General features: G+C 42.6%; 1 long non-coding RNA gene across 1 annotated transcript; it reads right to left on the bottom strand.

Moving 5' to 3' along the window:
- Positions 1–14,160: 14,160 nt before the first annotated feature.
- Positions 14,161–14,731, bottom strand: LOC121042585 (uncharacterized). Its single transcript, XR_005796306.1, has 2 exons — positions 14,655–14,731; positions 14,161–14,431 (listed from the first exon to the last, which is right to left on the bottom strand). It is a non-coding gene; the product is annotated as an uncharacterized LOC121042585 (long non-coding RNA).
- Positions 14,732–20,449: the final 5,718 nt, after the last annotated feature.

Here is a 20,449-nt window from a genome sequence, read left to right as displayed (position 1 = left end):
AATATATAAGGAACCCCTTGTGGTTAAATAAGAAAGCTAGCAACACTAACAGAAAAATAATCAAAACAGTGTGAACATCTAATTTATGGATGAGGAAACCAAATGTATCTGAGAAGATGCTTAAATTATTAATAAGGCAAATTATAAAATAAGATATTACTTTATATCTAGTAGACTGGTGAAGTGAGAAAGCTTGATAATGCCAAGTGTTGGTGGGGATTTTGGAATGGATGCCGTCAGGCACTGCTGTCAAGAGAGCAGATGGTAGACATGTGCCATAGAGCATAACTGGTACTTTTAATTGAGTGTGAGTAGGTGGATGCACACAGAATGACTCAGCAATTCTACCTCTGTCTATGTAGTCCAAAGAAATTCTGACACAGCTCCCCGAGGGGCAGGTACAAGACTCTTCACTACAGTATTGACTGTGGTGCTGGAGACCACCTGGGTGTTCATGCATCATCTGGAGATTGGATAGGTTAATTTAGAGGGTGCACATTGTAGAGTAGGGGGTAGCAGTCTAGAGACAACAGATTAGCTGTAGTCATAGCAACGAGGATGAACTTTCAAAAAAATTGTAATTAGTGAGAAAGGTAGGAAGCAGGATGAAATATATAACTCCATAACATTTGTGAGGAAGTTCAAATACATGCATATAAAACAACAACACCATTGTGCAAGAACACACATAAACACAAGGACAAAAATGCACATGGATGTTTTCCATCGTGGGAAGAGGACCAGAGGTATATAGTGAGGGCTGCAGCAGGAAATAGATGGCACACCCAAATTAAGATAATTCAAGATATGCTTGTTCCCAAAGGTGTGGGAGGGTGTAGGGAAACCACAAGAGGTAATATAGAAACACAGAGTTAGTGGGTCAACCCAGAGTCAACATGTTACTTCAGCCCAGCCTGGAGGGGCCAGCAGAGGGAGCAGCAACTGAGACTTGGAGGAGAGAGACTTGTGAAGGGAGGCTTGCCAGGAGAGCCCCAGTGGACTTCAGCAGCTGAGGGACCCAGACCCAGAGGGAGGTAGGCAGGGATGCATTACCAGGACCTCATGCCCCTCCCTCCCTGGTGCTCCAGTTGGCGCTCCCCATTGGCCTGCTCAACAAAAAGCCAAAGGGCACTGGAGGCTCTAAGGAGAAATGGAACTATTAACAAAACAAACAAATAAACATAAACTCGGCAGGGCTTGCAAGAAAAAAAAAACCAAGCAAGTAAAGACAATTTGCTACCCAGGAGGAATCTGGGACCGGTTGTAAGGGAAATGAGAAAATTTTTTCACACATTCTTTTTTTTTTTTTTTTTTGATTCAAGAATAATCATTTTATTTCATTCAGTGTCATCTATGTAAGAAAAAACGATAAAAATGCTAGCACACATTTTTTCCCACACATTCTTGACATCCTATCTTGTGTGTGTTCAACACAAATAGATTTAGTTTATATGTTCACATTTATGATACTTACTATAAAGTTGGGAAGTTAGCACACAAAGTAAAGCACGAGTGGTCCCAATAATAGCAAAATTTTGGAAACATAACCTTCAAACATGCAAGTTTTTATTAGAACTTTTGAGAAACAGATAACTGTATAGAATTTCTGAATCAAATTTTGATGGAATCGTTGCAGACCTGAAGCACCCCCATGGGACCCGAGTGTTTTAGGACCACAGTTTAAAAATTACTGTCTTGAACAAATTCATAGAAGTCTGTGATTATCTAACCCAGGTCATCAATCTCCATAATGTGTCCTCTCTTCCACTTCCTGCCTTTGATTAATCCAAATTTTTCCTAGTTTCTTTTATTACAGAGTATTAATGTTTAAAATACCATGGTCTATAAGGATACAATTAAGTGACCTCTGGAAAATTCCATTCCTTCTTCCATTTTAAAATGAATCTTCCAAGAATGACTTGACCACAGTGTGAGCAGATGATATGCCACCCCTCCCCCTGCTTTGTATCATAGTTGGAAGTTAGCCGCGTCTCTTATATGCAGCACAGAAATTTGGTAGGTGAACCACAGTGAAATCTAGGCTTTAAGATAAGGAGTGACTTTCTATGGGGCCTGAGGCAGTGGTGAGCAGCCCTGAGATAAAATGGGTGTTCCCACAGAAACTGGAGGGAGGGGCTCAGTGCTCAGTAAAATCAATAACTTAAAAAGCCTAGCTTTGTTCACGGCTAGAATTTGGTAGCAGATCAATAAATGTTTCACACAAACAAATACATTGACTGAATGTTCCATGGAGAGGAAAAGACTGTCCTTAGGAGTGGAAGCCATAGCACACAGTCCTCAGAAGGAGGGATGAGGCTTTGTAAAGAGGCATCCGGTAGACCAGAAGCCAAGGGCTGGGTTCTTTGGAGGCAAATATGAATAGGCTTTAAATACAGAGGTGCTATGGACAGGAGAGCAGCTGCATGGAAATGCTAGGACTTCTGAGGCCACAAGTACAAGCCTGGGGCCCCAATAATAATGGAAAGCAGGCTTGGGAGAGATCTACTTCCCACCAAATTGAGTGAGCACCACCACCTCTGCTGGCTATTGGAATAGCAGAGAAATCTGGGCTTAGGAAAGATTTTCCTTGCCCACAATTCTATCCAGCTCACTTGATTGATCCATGGTTTCCATGACATTCTTTTGTTTTTTCTCTCTTTAAAATTTTTTTTAATTTATTTATTTTAAGAGAGAGTGTGTGAGTAGGCAAGGGGCAGAGAGAGAGGGAGAGAGAGAATCCCAAGCAGGCTCTGTGCTGTCAGTACAGAGTCTGTGTGGGGCTTGATCTCACACCGTGAGATCATGACCTGAGCCAAAATCAAGAGTTGGACACTCAGCATCAAGGTACCCTGTAGTTTTTTCTTTATAAATCTTAAAGTTTGCATGTCTTTCCACAGCAAGATGGGTATTGATGGGGAGATAGAAACTCTCAGGGGTTCTGCAGGTATGATGATGGAGGGCCCAATAGCTTAGAACCCAGAAAGATCTGGGAATCTGGGGACATGACTGTGGAGGCTGGTAAGTTCCCAAGGTAAAGTAGGGCTCTGAGGGGGGACATCCAAGTCCAGCCCAGCTGGTCCTTCTGGGGCTTTGCTCACTCACCAATCATGAGTTACTTAAACTGACAGGTAAGTGTACACATTGCATTTAATTGAGCTCTGTCTGTGAAATATACTAGTGTGTCAGTGGTCTTCACCTTGTCACAGAGGTGGGGTATCTGGAAGTGACAGCATACCTTGGGAGAATCATGGAGTATTCAATTATTCAGGGTACATCTCCTATGAGGAAAGACCGTGTCTGTATTGTGCTGTTAATCTTAGCACAGTGCCTGGCATGCTAAATAGATATCTAAATAATGCTAATATTTAGTACATGCTAAATAAATATCTGTGGAAGGAAGGAAGGACAGAAGGTAAGGAAAGGTGATAACTTTATCAGAAGAAATATTATCTGGATGTTATTTTCTGATCATATTTTAGAGATTTTCCTTTCTTAGTCTGCTCTTATGTTTAATCACTTTATTGATTTATGAATACTTGCTAGCAAAAGAAGTAAGTGTAGGGAGACAAGTTTTAAGAAAAACTTTGAAGGAAAAATTTAAACCAGAGAAAATTCCAAGTTCCCCTGCAAATTAGAAGGTTAACTTTTATCACTTCAGTTTTAGCTGTGCTTCATTTTGTTTTAGGTCAAACCTGAGTGTTCTGTAGGCAAAGTTGGAGAACTGTTCTTGGTGGATAACATGACAACTGACTGAAACCACTGCTCAAGTTAAGCCTACTAATATTCCTAATATTACACTGCATGTTAACTAATTGGAATTTAAATAAAAATTTAAGAATCTACATTCATTCAGCACCTATGTTGTATAAGGGAGTGTTGGGAGGAGGTCATCAGGAGAACCTGACCACTGGTTGACCCATGACATGGACCCAGGCAATTGGAGGCTCCCCAAGCCCTCTCTTGTTTTGGAATGTCTGCCTTGCCTGCTTTTCCCACAGTGGGAGCCATTTTCAAGGATGTAGCCTTGAGACCATCTGGATGGTATGCGAGACTGAAACCAATCAAGGCCCTTATATGGACTTTTAAGATTCTGGTGGGTGGGTGTGGAGAACTTGTCTTGTGGCTCCCCAGGACCAGCCTTGTATGTAAGTTCCCTTGTTTATTGAAATTGCCACCTGGCAGTTTGGAGTGAGCTTCCTCTTTGCTCTCTCCTTGCCCTGCATGTAGGGAGGCCAGTTTAAAAACCAACAGGAGTTGCATTGTTAGAGGTGTGGGGTTTGTACTTTCTTTCCAGTAGTTAAGTCTGGCAGTGGAAAGCAGCCTAGGATTTTTCCTGAGTAACACAGCATCTGTCCATCTTTCCACTTTTCCTTCCTTCCATCCATTTATCCATCCATCCACTTATTTAGTCATTCAACAAAAACTTAGTTTGTTACAAGCATCAAGCTAAGCTCCCAGGATACAAATAATAATTAACCTGAAAGAAGTAGGTAAAAGCTTGAGGTGATCCCAGAAAAGGTGTTGTAACCTTAACAGCAAACTGGTCTCACCTAGAGGAGCTTTGAAAGTGCTGATGTCCAGATCCCACTCTCAAAGGCTCTGATTTAGTTGCTTTGGGGGTGAAGCCTGGGCATCAGGTTTTTTGAATGACCTCCATTTGAGTCTAACATGCAGCCAAGGTCAAGAATCACTGCTTTAGGAGGATGAGTTTGAGTTTGCTGAACAGATTAGGGGAGAGAAGATAGTCCAGGAATGAACATATATAGAGGCACCAAACATACAATAGAGCCAGTTGCCTTCAAGGAATAACAAAGATTAGACATAGCTAGAGAATAAAGGATTAGCTGATTAGGTGGGGTCCCAGGAGAGATGGGCTGAGATGCTGTAACAGATGAGAACAAGGTGCAGCAGGAGAGAGAGTGCTGGGTGCTTAATCCTCCAGGCTCGGAGGGTTTGGAAGGACTGCTTAGAGAAGGTTGGAGTTAAGTCCTTCCTTGAAGGACAGCTAGGATTTGACAGGTGGAGAAGGAGTGAAGTTTCTTCAGGTAGAAGGGACTGAATAAATGGGATAAAACTGTGAAATGTCTAGTAGAACTGGAGCCTGCAGTTCCCAGGTCAGTAGTGATGGAATGACACAGTTAAAGACAGAAAAAAGATTAAGGTCAGATCTCAGGCCGGGGGTTTTGGATTTTACCCTTAAGGCAGTAGAGAGCCATGGAAGGTTACTCTTTGAGGAGGGGAATGTCAAGATGAAGTCTGAGATATGGAACTCTGCAGGCATCAGGGGAGGAGGGCTGGCAGGTGGGAGAGCCTGAAATGAGGCTAATGGATAATTTCTAGGCAGTAGACTTTGCACGCCTCTAGCACGGTTAATGGGTGCATTATTTTAGTCTAAATGAGTAAGAGACATTTTCTTACCCTTTAAAACTCAGAAGCTGATTTAAGTGAGGAGTCACTGCAAAGATCAATTTTGAAATTGTTGGTAGTGGAAAGCAGCTTGTGAGGGTGGAGATGAGGGCGACTGGGTAGAAACAGAATGGGGTTTTTATGAAAATCCTGCTGCCTAAAGCTACAAAGCAATTAGCAGAGCATGAGTGGTGTAGCTTCCATGCTACCTGTGCCTGGAAGTCAGGGGCTCTGGAACTCATCTGGGCCTACCCCTCAGGCCTTGTCAGGAGCCCCAAACAGCTACCTGATCCCCCTACACACCTCAGAGCAGAAAACAAAAAGCAGGCAACTCCTACCTTCTGCTTTACAGACTGGAAATTTTAAAGAAAGAACAGAGGGGAAAGGGCTCAGCCCTATCTCTTGGTCTGTGGGCACTGAGGCCCTGTACCTGCAGATTAGGCCCTGCTCTTTCCTGAACCCTTATGAGCAGGACAGCGGCCCTTTGGAAATGTACACCCACAGTGGCGGGGACAGCGTCTGGAATTTAAGTGCATGGCTGACATTTAACCAGAAGGCACTGCTACAGATATGCTAGTTGCTAAAATACTGAAATGCTTCCTTAGGAATTGGAAACTTTCTGCCGCTGCCTAAATGGCTTTGCATTGCCTGGCTGTCCCACCCCCTTCCCTGGGATTCCTTTGGACACCGAGACCTCTTCACAGTCCATCAACTAAAGGGTTAGTGTTCCTGGCACAGCAGGGTCTCTAGACTCCTAGTTTGGCAAGTTACCTCACTGGTTGACAGATGTTTTGAGCATCACTCTGTGTGTGAGTCTAGGCATCTCTTCTAATAGCCTTGTTTTTGCCCCCTGGTCCCCAGTGGATAGGAACTATCTTTGAAGCCTGGGCCTGATCTATGTGCAGCCCTCCCCTGGCTGATGGATTGCTGTTTGTTTCCCAGCCTCCCCCTCTCCCAACCCTGATTAAAGATTTTGGCTCAAAGATCCCTCTGTCTCTTTCCTCTCTTGCTCATCTCACCTGTCAGACTCAAATTCTGCCCCTGCCCATCTTGTTGGCTGTGGCAGATATGGCTGAGCATTGACCTAGCACCTATTCTTCCTTTCCTACTTATTAGCAGGGCCCTGCTTTTGTTCATGACAGTTATATACCCAGCTAAACTACTTGCTTTCCCAGAGTCCCTGCAGGAGAGGTGGTCAAGAGTTTATGTAGCAAACACTTATGTTGCACTTACGATAGACCAGGCATGATTATAAGCACTTTGCATTGTAGGTCCCATAATATTTATATAAGGTAGGTACTATTATTTAGGCACTATTATTCCTATTTTGCTCACGAGGAAGCTGAGATACAGAGAAGTTCAGTAAATGACCCAAGAACACAGCTATTAAATGGTGGAGCCTGGATTCAAACCCAGTTAGTTTATAGAGTCAGTGCTCATAACTGTTATGGTTGGCTGGTTCTAGCCAATATAAATTGGATTTCACAGAAAGCTTGTGCTTTTCTGACATAGCTGTCAACTCCTTCCTTCTTCTTTGTTTCTTCTGGCCAGTAATGCTGATGGGAGGTGTGAGGTGGAGCCATCATCTCACAGTCATGAGGTGACAAGCATGAGGAATAAAAGCTACACTTTACAAATGATGGAGCCTGGGACAGCAATATACCATGGGCTGCTTTAGCACTGTTGGACAGCCTCCCCTGGCCTCCTGCTCATGGTGGAACATAACCTTTTGGTTAAGCCACTGTGGTGGGGTTCCTTTAGCTGAATGAGCAACCTTAACCCTCAGTCTCTGGCAAGGAGGATTGTATAGGGGCTCGCGCATAACAGAAGCTTTTTCAGGACACACCTTGCTTCTAGTGGTCGGGAAGTGACCCCTTAAGAGATACAGTTGCAACACTGCTTGTCTATGCAGTGAGCTGAGAGGCTTGGGGCCTCATCTCAGCCTTTCCCAAGCTCTCTGCACACTGGCTGCCAGTGAGGGTAATGGCAATGCTTGATTAAGCCTCTTTGATATGCCAGGAAGATTCTGGCTCTACTCTCTCTGCATCCCTGGCTCTGAGGAGAAGAGGAGCATTGTGTGGTATGGAGAGACTCATTTAAGCAAGATCTAGATGACCAGAGAAGATTCAGGAAGATCAACCTAGAAGAGTTTGGCCAGGAAAATAGCATGGCTTCAAACTTTGTCTCTCAATTACCTAGCATGATGCCCAGTATAGTGTCTGCTCAGTATGTCTTATTCATTCATTAGTTTCCATTCCATGGTGGAGGAGGGAGCAGAGCATTCATACATGGGCTTACTAAACAAAACAATAGTGCTACAAACAAAAACATAAAACTCCTCCCACGCCTGATTCTACATCTCTCTCTGTTGCCAAATTTTTGTTTATCTCTTCAGAAATGACCCATGAATGTGTGTTTAATTAGCTAGACTAGAAGAGACCACACTAGCTAATAACCAACATAATCGTGGCTCAAAATTAAAAACACACAAGGTTTATTTCCCAGTCATGCCACATATCCATGATGGGTTGGTAGGAGGCTCTGATCCCAAAAGTCACCACACCAGGGGGAAAGAGAGAACTAGACGGTTTTGCATCAGCAATTAAATGCTCTAGCCTGCAAATGACATACATGAGTTTTGTTCAAAACTCATTGGCCAGACTGAGTCATGCAGCCCCTCCCAAGTGCAACAGAGCCAAGATTCCCAGCCAGCCGTGTGCTCATTAAAGGGAGAACCAGGGGCATCTGGTGAACAGCAAGATGGAGTACCACATGCACTGATTTGCACTTAGTTTTTGAGTCATCTTATATTTTGGAAATATGTACAGTGTTTAGAACAGTGTCTGTCTTATAACCAAATGTTTTCTATTATTATTTTGACTTGTGTTATTTCGTATATAATAACATATATTGTAGTATTTTTACTGATAGAAGCTTCTCATTTAACAGCTGTCCCTTGAATGAGAGAACAGAAGTTAAGCTCTGTTCATTGTGTCTCTGATGCAGTGGGGAATAAAGAGGAAGGGAAGGTACAGCTTAGGAACTCAGTAGCTACAGTGGACAGACAGCACTACAGAGGAAGTCTGGGTCAGTTCAGGGCAGAAAGATGTGGGTATCGGACTTCCTGGCAAAGTTCCTGCACTGTGCTGGGCCTCAGGACCTGACGCCAGCTCTGCATTTGATGGCCTTCTGGGTCCACATAATGAGGTACACTACTGGGCTGACTTGTGCTGTTTGCCTGGGAAAGGACAGAAGTTGGCGTGCCACCAAAACCCTGGCTGCCTCTTGGATCAAGTTCCTCCATCCGTGTAGGACAACCACACAGAGCCCTTTAAAGGCACTTGTGATGATTTAATTAAATCTGACAGATTAAAAAAACCCACTAACTGGAGACCTCACCCTTATTTCCCATCTATTTTTTTCCTGTTTCTGAAGATTAACAGCAAGCTTAACTCCTTCCTTCACCCCAGAACTGTATTCATAATGAGTATCCCAAGGGAACATCCCTTTCTCTCTCTTTGAATGAAGCTACTTCATCTGCTTTGCTGAAAGAAGGGTGGTATATGCAAGCAGCACCCTGCCATCATCTGGTAGAGAGCTTAGAATATCTCCCAACATCAGCATGAACCTCTGGAGCTAAGGGGCATCAGGTTGGCATTCAAAGGCAAAGACACTTCCATTGCAGCCCAGAATGTCTTTGTCATCAGAATATGACTAACTCTGGGGGGATTCACAAAGCTTCTTGAATAGAGATGCCTGAAGCTACCAGGTGGCATTGGCTGCTATTGATGCCATTGATGGTAGCAATGGCTTTGGGACAAAATTGCCTAATAGGTAGTGGGCCACATATGGAAAAAATGACATAAAAACCATACTATGTCTCTACTGGATTTAGCCTGCTTCCCTCCCCCCCCCCCCGGGAACAGGATGGTTAATAAAAGCCTCATCTGAATCAGGAAAGGGGTGAGAAGGAAATTAATAACTTAATATAGAATTAAGCAACTTAATTTAGAACTATTTCTCCTGATCCCAGGTTAATTCTGAATGATCAGCCTCACACTACCTATGACATCACTGAGGTCTAGTTTTCTCAGGGGAGTTCAGCACCATCATGTGGCTCATAAGCAACAGACTCTAGGCCTGAACCAGGGCCTTCTGACTACTTGTCCAGCGTTTTCACCGCTCTCCTGTATGGTCTCTCTGTCCCTGCTTCCCCAAGGCCTCCTCCACACCTGGAGTATTTGTATGCTGCCCCATATCTCAGCTGTGTTGTGTTGGGGGGGCCTCTCTGCCCTGTAGGAGCTCTTTTGATTCAGATTCAGTCCTCCACCCCTCATCACTTCTCAGTCCAGGACCCATTGTCACAAGACCATTTTCTCTAAATCCAAAGGGAAAATCAAGATTTTATGTTTAATTGTTTTTGAGAGAGAGAAAAAGGTGGGGGGGAGGGGCAGGGAGAAAGGGAGACACAGAATCCAAAGCAGGGTCCAGGCTCCTAGCTGTCAGCACAGAGCCTGACGCAGAACTTGAACTCACAAGCCGTGAGATCATGACCTGAGCCCAAGTTGGATGCTTAACCTTAGCCTGAGTCACCCATGTGCCCCCCCAGACAATCAAGATCTTACAGCCCTGTGAGTAGTGATTATCATGGAGCAGTGAGAAGGGCAATGTGCCTCTTTGTGTTTGTGTGTGGGGGGTGGGGTGGGGTGGGGGTGGTATTAGAATTCCCAGGGCATAGGGTAGAGCCATATAGATTGTAGTCAAAACACTTCTTATTTTGTCCTTTTTTCCCCCCTCATGATATCCTATTTACTTTGAAATTCCAAATAACTCTAAAGAATGCCATGATATTTTTAGGTTTGTCAAAAGAGGGCTTACATCTGGAAATAGTGAAAAATGTGGATGTAATGATCATTGGGTTTACATGTCTCTTGTTGGTGTCTGTATTTTGAAGAAGAACTCTTGGAGATAGGGAGTCAAACCCCTCAAAATAAACCTCTAAAATTGAATTTGGGGCTCTACTGTGGACAGTATTTTTGTTAGAATGGCTCTTTTCCCCTTTTACCTACATCATTGGGTGGGCACCAAGGTCTTTGGATAGAGGTATGCTAAATACAGCTTTCTCACCAACAGTCTGTAAAGCCTTTAGAAGGAGAGCCAGTTCTGCAAATTGGCATGCCTTTCATATTTATCTTCACTCTTTTTAAAAATTAAATATTTATTTATTTATTTTGAGGGAGAGACAGACAGTGAGCTTGCATGGGGGAGGAGCAGAGAGCGAGGGAGAGAGAATCCCAAGCAGGCTCCACACAGTGTGGAGCCCATTGTGAGGCTCAATCTCACAAACCATGAGTTCATGACCTGAGCCAAAATCAAGATTCAAAAGCTTAACTGACTGAGTCACCCAGGTGCCCCCTTTATCTATCTTCATTCTTAATAGGGATTTTTGGAGCCACAAGATCTCAATAGTGGTAGAAAGCTGAAAAAAGAAACAGTGAAAATCAATAAAGACTCAGAAAACGTTTTGAAGTAAACATATATGTGTCAAGATAATGAGAAATATGTGCTTCCATCCATGCCTGTTTCCAGAGGACCCTCTCTCCATTCCTGCTTCTGGACAGAAGACCTCTATTCCACCAAGGAAGGGACACTTCAGAAGCTGGAAAACAAAGAACACCAAATTCCTGGCTTTTAAATGAAGCAAACGAATGGAAAACTGCTCTTCATGGCTAAGGGAAGAAGATTCGGTAGGATAGCTACCAAAGGTAGTATTTTCCCCACCTGAAAAAGTGTTTAAAATATCTTTGGTTTACAGAAGAAAGAGTTGGAAATGAAATGAGAGAGAAAGTGACAGGTGATACCATCTGGAAAGGGGCTGTGTTTGTGCGTTAAATTGTGTCTCCCAGAAAGATATGTTGAAGTTCCTAGCCTTCCTGTACTTGTGAATATGACCTAATTTGGAAATAAGGTCTTTACAGATGAAAACGAATTAAGATGAAGTCATAGTAGATTCAGTGACTGGTGTTCCTATAAGAAGAGGAGATTTAGACACAAAGACAGACAGACACGGGGGAGAAGATCACATGTATGCAAAGGCAGAGATTGGAGTAACTCATCTACTGGTCCAACAACACCAATGATTCCTGGAAAATACCAGAAGCTAGAAGAGACAACGAAGGACCCTTCTCTAACATCTTCAGAGAGAGCATGGCCCTGCTGCTATCTTGCTGACACCTTGATTTCAGACATCTGGGGCCTCCATAACTGAGTATGTTTATGCTGTGAGCCACCCAGTTTATAGTAATTTGTTACAGCAGCTACAGGAAACTATTATAGGTGGTACTCTGAAACTACATGATTCCCAGAGGAATTTAGGGATCCAGAAGTAAAGAGAAGCCAATGAGGCAGCATCCTTGTACCACTATAGAATGAGAGCAGTAAAGACACGGGGGCTATCAAGGTCAGGAAGAGCCCGAAAGTTCTCAGTGGGACAGAAGAAGGAATACAAATTTTCCTTTGTCCTTGAGAAGGGCATTAGCCAAGAGAACAGGTGCTGGCAGGTTCATGGTCATGATGGAGTTTACATCAGCTGACATTGGCTAGTGCCCTGTAGCCAGGGATCAGAGAGGAATACAGACACATCAGCAGATTCCTATATGGGCAGACACCACCCATAAGGATTTGAGGGCACTCATACATGACATCCCTGTTTGTCACCTAAGTTCAGAAATAGTTGACACACATGTAAGTCATGCAGTTATAAATCCAAGCATCATCTTTATAAGTGAGAAAGGCAAGGTAGGAGGCTGTTGCTGGTTGGAGTGGAATACCAGTGTTCATGGACTGGTTCATTCACAGAAGGCACAGGCTACCCCAGCCCTTTCCTGGGAGGGGCAGAGTGAAATGGATGCTCTCTGCATATGAATCCCCAAAAGAGGGAGCCATGGAGAAGGGCAGGCCTAGCTCCTTCTCTTAGATACCTCATGGAGGAGAAAGGAAATGATCCTGGAGTATTACCTACAAACATCTCCCCACCTAGAAATGAGAACAGGGAAACATGAAGTCTTTCCTTTTATCCAGGACCAATGCTGTGATGCTGCATGAGGCCTCTGCACTATGATGTCGCTCCTGGGAAAAGAAAGAGGGTGAGGAAAACTTGAACTGTTTGAGTTTAAACCTAGAATGCTAAGGTTACCTGGAATTGACCAAGATGATATTTTCTGCCTTCAAACAGAACAAGGCTTCAAATAGAATTTGAGTTGTAACAAAATAAGGTCATGTTGCTTGCAAACCCAAGTTTTATGAACTGGATTCATACCCACTGCCCAAGCAAATAGACAGCTATGCTGGGGATATGGGGAAGACAGATAAGTCACAAACCATGACCTTCTAGGTTTGGTAAACATGGGGCTTCAGGCATTCTGTGCTTTCCAGAACTCTTGGTGCCCAGGGATTTCCTTTCCCTGAGTGCTACTGTGGAAATCCTACATGAATGGTGTCTGTCCTCCTGTTCTTACGCATCCTAGAGGAAGTTTTCAGGTTGTCATACCACTCTGCTAAATCATGCCAGTAGCAGCTGGAGGAGCAGGAATCCCCAATTGCACCACCTTTACCTTATACATAAAGCCAAAGGGTATGGTCTAGGAGTTGGCACCTGCCTAAGGCTATAGGGTTGGCTAGGGGCCAGGTTGGAGTTTGGACTCAGGTCTGCACACTCAGGAGCCCCAAGATGCCTTGGTAGGCTGTCAGCTTCCTGAGAGAACTGTTGTTTTGTAGTTCTCCTTTCAAAATTTCCTTGGGGTGCCTGGGTGGTTCAATTGGTTGAGCTTCTGACTCTTGATTTCTGCTCAGGTCATGATCCAAGAGTTGTGGGATTTAGCCCTGTGTTGGGCTCTATGCTGAGCATAGGGTCTGATTGGAATTCTCTCTCTCTCTCTCTCCTTCTCCCTCTTCCCCTCACCCCACTTGTATGTGCTCTTCTGTCTCTCTCTAAAACAAAACAAAACAAAACAAAAACAACAAAAAAACTCTCTTCTGTGCTCTTCTGTATCTCTCTAAAACAAAACAAAACAAAACAAAACAAAACAAAACAACACAACAACAAAAACCTCCCCATACACACCTTCCCATGGCAATTCCAGCTAGGTGGAGGCAACCTAGTTGGAAATAGCACTGATGCACCCATGGGTATCTTTTCCAGTAAAAGGTGACAAGCAGAATCTTTCAGTAGGGCCTTGGCATAAAGCCATAGAGATTTGTGTCCATTCTATTTCTACTGAGTTCCATTGTGAACTCTGATTCTTCCATTATGTAGTCTTTCTTTTTGGTGCTAAGCAGTTCATTCCTGCTCCACATGGACACATAGACTGTTAGGACATGTCTGATATGGGTATTGCCATGTGGCACCCATGAGCTGGTGCCATTTTGCACATTCATCTATGCCCACCCTCCAATCCTCTACCTTGTGGGTGTAATGTTGTTGTTGACTCAGAAAGGGAAACACTCTTTTTAGGTTCCCACACCAGCTGGTGGATATGGTGTAAGAATAAGGCAAGGGTCCACTTCATTTACACAAGTGACAACTTTCTCATCTGGGAAGGACACAAAAGAGTCCATTAATAATAGAGTATGTCATCTTTCTTGACCTTTAGAATAAACTCTGGCTTTCATATGGCATTTATTTATCTTTTATCAGGAGACTTGGTTAAATATGAAATTTGTTCATGCTTCCGATACTTTTTTTTTCTGCAAGAGAACAAATCTATACCTTTACTTATTTACTTTTCAGTAATTTCAAATCCTGAGGTGTACAGTATCACACAGATTCTGTGGTCAATGGCTTTAGTGGAAAGGTTGCTTTGGAATTTGGTAGAAACCATGCCACCGTTTCCATGAGCACAAGTTACTTTTCCCCAGATTACTCTAGTTTTGTTCGGTTTGCCACCAGAAGTGTTGGTCTTTGCTTTGTACACACAAGCACATACCTTGCCTAAATAGAATTCAGTTTAATCTTGAGCATAAACACCTTCAATTTTTTTTTCAACGTTTATTTATTTTTGGGACAGAGAGAGACAGAGCATGAATGGGGGAGGGGCAGAGAGGGAGGGAGACACAGAATCGGAAACAGGCTCCAGGCTCTGAGCCATCAGCCCAGAGCCCGGCGCGGGGCTCGAACTCATGAACCGCGAGATCGTGACCTGGCTGAAGTCGGACACTTAACCGACTGCGCCACCCAGGCGCCCCAACACCTTCAATTTTAAGAAGAGTTGCATGCTCCCTTTGGTTCCAGAGACCTCACGTATAGCCCCAAAGAATGGCCTTGAACCACAGCCTTCTAGACATACTTGTCATTTTAGGAGTCCTGTTCCCATCAGGCCTCTGCAGGTTCCAAGATGGCCTGCTTCTGATACATTTTATCTAGCATTTATGGAGCACTTGCTTTGTGCTAGGTACTTACAGAGCAAGGAGCTGAATGAGTTTTGGTGTCACCTCCAAGAAACTGCAAGAGAAGCCCTCTGCTTGAATGCTTATGATGTGCCTTCTCTGTATATACTGTTCCTCACCTCTGCTTTTGCCAAACAGAAGGTAAGGGCCATGGGAGGTACCAGAGAGGGAAAACAGCACTGACTTTTTCGTTCTGGAATTATTAGGAGCCTGAGTAGCTACATCTATCATTGGCCCCCAAAGGGGGAAAGAAAGATTCATGTTACAATCTCTAAGGACATCCTTATTTCCATAGATGGCTTTTCCCAGCCCAAGCTGAGGGATCAGACTCTGAAAATAAGATAAAGGAATCCCCAGTCGATGGATTTGATAGTTAATGCTGAACCCTCGTGCCTGGAAACATTCCTGTTGGCTTTGGTTGATAACATTTATCCAAGGGAATAAGGAGTAACTAACATTTCAAAATTTTCTCTAGATATTTTATGCAAGGCACTTTTATTATTACCTAGATAAATCATAATATATATTCAGAATGCCATAGTTTTTATTACTTACCTAGATGCATTTGTGAGCACTTTCCACATTTACTGGTCCTCATAACTCCTTTTTAGAAGTTGATTGTCAGATTAGTAGGTTGTCTCCAATTTTTCATGAGAATAAATAAAAGGATTAAAGACAGCTTTGTGCATAAAAATTCTCCTCTGGATTTGTCTTTTATATTTGTACGTGTAGGTTTTTTTTTTTTTTTTTTTTTGTACCTGTAGATTTTTGATGTAAAGGAGTATTACGTTTTAGGTTGTCATATCTACCAATATATTATGTTTTTAAATGTTTCTTTGTTTGTTTATTTACTTAGAGAGAAAACGCCAGCAGACAAGGGGCAAAGAGACAGGGAGAGAGAGAATCCAAAGCAGACTCTGTGCCATCAGTGCAGAGCCCAATGTGAAGCTTGATCTCACAAACTGTGAGATGATGACCTGAGCTGAAAACAAGAGTCAGATGCTTAGCCAACTGAGCCATCCAGGCACCCCTCTACCAATCTATTCTTTTATCACTTCTACTTTTGGTGTCCATCAGTACTACTCCAAGGGGGGGTAAATCTACCTAGGTCACAGACAAAAAGATGTCAACCACTTCATTTTAATTTCCCATTGGTTGCTAACACCATCTATAAGTATGTTTTATGTCAGAAGTTCCTGTGTGGTTCTGGAATGTTGTTTCTTATCTTGACTTTCTGATTTTTTTTTTTTGAATTATGCCCTTTTCCATCAGGGAATGAGTTATTGATTTTCACTCAACCTACTTGTGCATGGGGCACTGGTGGAGAGCCCAACCATTTTTGGACCATCTCTCTGTTAGTTTTCCATCACTCTTTCTCATCTTCTTCTGCACTTCTCATGGCATCTTCTTGTTGCCTTTGCCAGATTCCTTCAGTTACCTTGCTTGATACATTTGCTCTCCAAGGTACTCTTTCTAGCAGGAGATTTTAAAAGGCATGAAGCCAAGCAGCTGTTTTGTTCGAACACATGTTCTAACATGTGTTGGGGTATTATTGTAGGGATCATACAGATTCTAGGCCATTTGCTGAGATCTCATTCTCTCAACCCACAAGCAAAAATAGACTTCCCTAGATAAGATAACCACAATAACATATTTCCTATGGGAAGCATTTCTTAAAGTTGTATCTCCAAGGGCTAGGGCGTGTCCAGTGTGGCCATTGTCCTGCTTATGATTCTCTGGACTACCTTTGGCTGAGGAATAAAATCTAAACCCTTCCCTTTGACATAAAATGCTCTCCAGCCTGGGCCCCGGCTACTTATCTAGGACCCATCTCATTTTCCTCTTCTCATGTTCTACACCCTGGAAGCTCCAGCATGTGATCTACTTTCACATAAGACCTTCCCTTCCCCACCCATGTGAACCTGTGCCCCTGCCATTCTCTCTGCCTGGGTTACTCTTCCCCTACACCCCTATCCACAGAAATTTTACTCACTTCTGTGATGGCAAATATCATGGTGTACTTGGTCATTTAGATATTTTTTCCTTTACTAGATCATGATACTCACAAGGGTATAGACCCTGCCTTCCATGACCTACAGCATCAACACTAGTCTGAGGCTTGCCCCACTGTGGGTGATCAACAAATGTTTGTTGAGTGAATAAAACCATACTAATAAAAAGAAAAGAGGGAGGCTCTGTAGAGAATAAACACACAATTTATATGGTAGAAAAAAGAATGATCTTATAGGAGGTACATATAAGTTTACTATGAGTTATCGAGCATTTTTTGGCATATTTTGCATGTACCACTAGAATCATCATTTGCTATGACACTTACAGTGCCTTGAAATGGAATTAGAAAGACAAGAGGGCAGGCAGCTAGCTGATTCTTTCAAATTCTTTTTCCATCACCAGTGCTTAACATGACAGCTTATTTAACCAGGCTCCAGAGAAGGGCTATCACTGGAATTTAAGTAATTCCCATATTTGACCTACTATAACATGTGGTTATCATACCTTGAGAAACTCAATTTGGTAACCAAGACTCTGCAAGAATCTCTCAAATAGCTATGGATATTTGCATAGTGCCTATATATACACAATTTTTGTAATCAAAACAACTCTGGGAGGTTGGAAGGGTGTGTTTTGTTATCATTTTGTGTCTGTTTTATGAATGAGAAAGCATACTTGGTGGTATTAAGCAATTTGCTGAAAGACATACAGCTAAGAGGGATAAAGTCAAGACCTGAACTTGAATCTCTCTGACTCAGATCTACTTACTATCTAACCATGATTAAGAGATGGTAAAGAGAAATAGGAATCTTCATCCAAATGAATGGCTTCATGTTAATTTTATTATTATTATTTTATTTTATTTTATTTTATTTTTTTATTTATATATGAAATTTATTGTCAAATTGGTTTCCATACAACACCCAGTGCTCATCCCAAAAGGTGCCCTCCTCAATACCCATCACCCACCCTCTCCTCCCTCCCGCCCCCCATCAACCCTTAGTTTGTTCTCAGTTCTCAACAGTCTCTTATGCTTTGGCTCTCTCCCACTCTAACCTCTTTTTTTTTTTTCCTTCCCCTCCCCCATGGGTTCCTGTTAAGTTTCTCAGGATCCACATAAGAGTGAAACCATATGGTATCTGTCTTTCTCTGTATGGCTTATTTCACTTAGCATCACACTCTCCAGTTCCATCCACGTTGCTACAAAAGGCCATATTTCATTTTTTCTCATTGCCACGTAGTATTCCATAGTGTATATAAACCACAATTTCTTTATCCATTCATCAGTTGATGGACATTTAGGCTCTTTCCATAATTTGGCTATTGTTGAGAGTGCTGCTATGAACATTGGGGTACAAGTGCCCCTATGCATCAGTACTCCTGTGTCCCTTGGATAAATTCCTAGCAGTGCTATTGCTGGGTCATAGGGTAGGTCTATTTTTAATTTTCTGAGGAACCTCCACACTGCTTTCCAGAGTGGCTGCACCAATTTGCATTCCCACCAACAGTGCAAGAGGGTTCCCGTTTCTCCACATCCTCTCCAGCATCTATAGTCTCCTGATTTGTTCATTTTGGCCACTCTGACTGGCGTGAGGTGATATCTGAGTGTGGTTTTGATTTGTATTTCCCTGATAAGGAGCGACGCTGAACATCTTTTCATGTGCCTGTTGGCCATCCGGATGTCTTCTTTAGAGAAGTGTCTATTCATGTTTTCTGCCCATTTCTTCACTGGGTTATTTGCTTTTCGGGTGTGGAGTTTGGTGAGCTCTTTATAGATTTTGGATACTAGCCCTTTGTCCGATATGTCATTTGCAAATATCTTTTCCCATTCCGTTGGTTGCCTTTTCGTTTTGTTGGTTGTTTCCTTTGCTGTGCAGAAGCTTTTTATCTTCATAAGGTCCCAGTAATTCACTTTTGCTTTTAATTCCCTTGCCTTTGGGGATGTGTCGAGTAAGAGATTGCTACGGCTGAGGTCAGAGAGGTCTTTTCCTGCTTTCTCCTCTAGGGTTTTGATGGTTTCCTGTCTCACATTCAGGTCCTTGATCCATTTTGAGTTTATTTTTGTGAATGGTGTGAGAAAGTGGTCTAGTTTCAACCTTCTGCATGTTGCTGTCCAGTTCTCCCAGCACCATTTGTTAAAGAGACTGTCTTTTTTCCATTGGATGTTCTTTCCTGCTTTGTCAAAGATGAGTTGGCCATACGTTTGTGGGTCTAGTTCTGGGGTTTCTATTCTATTCCATTGGTCTATGTGTCTGTTTTTGTGCCAATACCATGCTGTCTTGATGATGACAGCTTTGTAGTAGAGGCTAAAGTCTGGGATTGTGATGCCTCCTGCTTTGGTCTTCTTCTTCAAAATTACTTTGGCTATTCGGGGCCTTTTGTGGTTCCATATGAATTTTAGGATTGCTTGTTCTAGTTTCGAGAAGAATGCTGGTGCAATTTTGATTGGGATTGCATTGAATGTGTAGATAGCTTTGGGTAGTATTGACATTTTGACAATATTTATTCTTCCAATCCATGAGCAGGGAATGTCTTTCCATTTCTTTAAATCTTCTTCAATTACCTTCATAAGCTTTCTATAGTTTTCAGCATACAGATCCTTTACATCTTTGGTTAGATTTATTCCTAGGTATTTTATGCTTCTTGGTGCAATTGTGAATGGGATCAGTTTCTTTATTTGTCTTTCTGTTGCTTCATTGTTAGTGTATAAGAATGCAACTGATTTCTGTACATTGATTTTGTATCCTGCAACTTTGCTGAATTCATGTATCAGTTCTAGCAGACTTTTGGTGGAGTCTATCGGATTTTCCATGTATAATATCATGTCATCTGCAAAAAGCGAAAGCTTGACTTCATCTTTGCCAATTTTGATGCCTTTGATTTCCTTTTGTTGTCTGATTGCTGATGCTAGAACTTCCAGCACTATGTTAAACAACAGCGGTGAGAGTGGGCATCCCTGTCGTGTTCCTGATCTCAGGGAAAAAGCTCTCAGTTTTTCCCCGTTGAGGATGATGTTAGCTGTGGGCTTTTCATAAATGGCTTTTATGATCTTTAAGTATGTTCCTTCTATCCCGACTTTCTCAAGGGTTTTTATTAAGAAAGGGTGCTGGATTTTGTCAAAGGCCTTTTCTGCATCGATTGACAGGATCATATGGTTTTTCTCTTTTTTTTTGTTAATGTGATGTATCACGTTGATTGATTTGCGAATGTTGAACCAGCCCTGCATCCCAGGAATGAATCCCACTTGATCATGGTGAATAATTCTTTTTATATGCCGTTGAATTCGATTTGCTAGTATCTTATTGAGAATTTTGGCATCCATATTCATCAGGGATATTGGCCTGTAGTTCTCTTTTTTTACTGGGTCTCTGTCTGGTTTAGGAATCAAAGTAATACTGGCTTCATAGAATGAGTCTGGAAGTTTTCCTTCCCTTTCTATTTCTTGGAATAGCTTGAGAAGGATAGGTATTATCTCTGCTTTAAACGTCTGGTAGAACTCCCCTGGGAAGCCATCTGGTCCTGGACTCTTATTTGTTGGGAGATTTTTGATAACCGATTCAATTTCTTCGCTGGTTATGGGTCTGTT

Source organism: Herpailurus yagouaroundi, unplaced genomic scaffold (genome assembly GCF_014898765.1).
Source record: "Herpailurus yagouaroundi ecotype Mexico unplaced genomic scaffold, PumYag 185, whole genome shotgun sequence".
In the NCBI taxonomy this organism is placed as follows: Eukaryota; Metazoa; Chordata; class Mammalia; order Carnivora; family Felidae; genus Herpailurus; species Herpailurus yagouaroundi.
The sequence above is the reverse complement of the archived record's forward strand: the minus strand, read 5'-3'. Positions and strand labels throughout refer to the sequence as shown.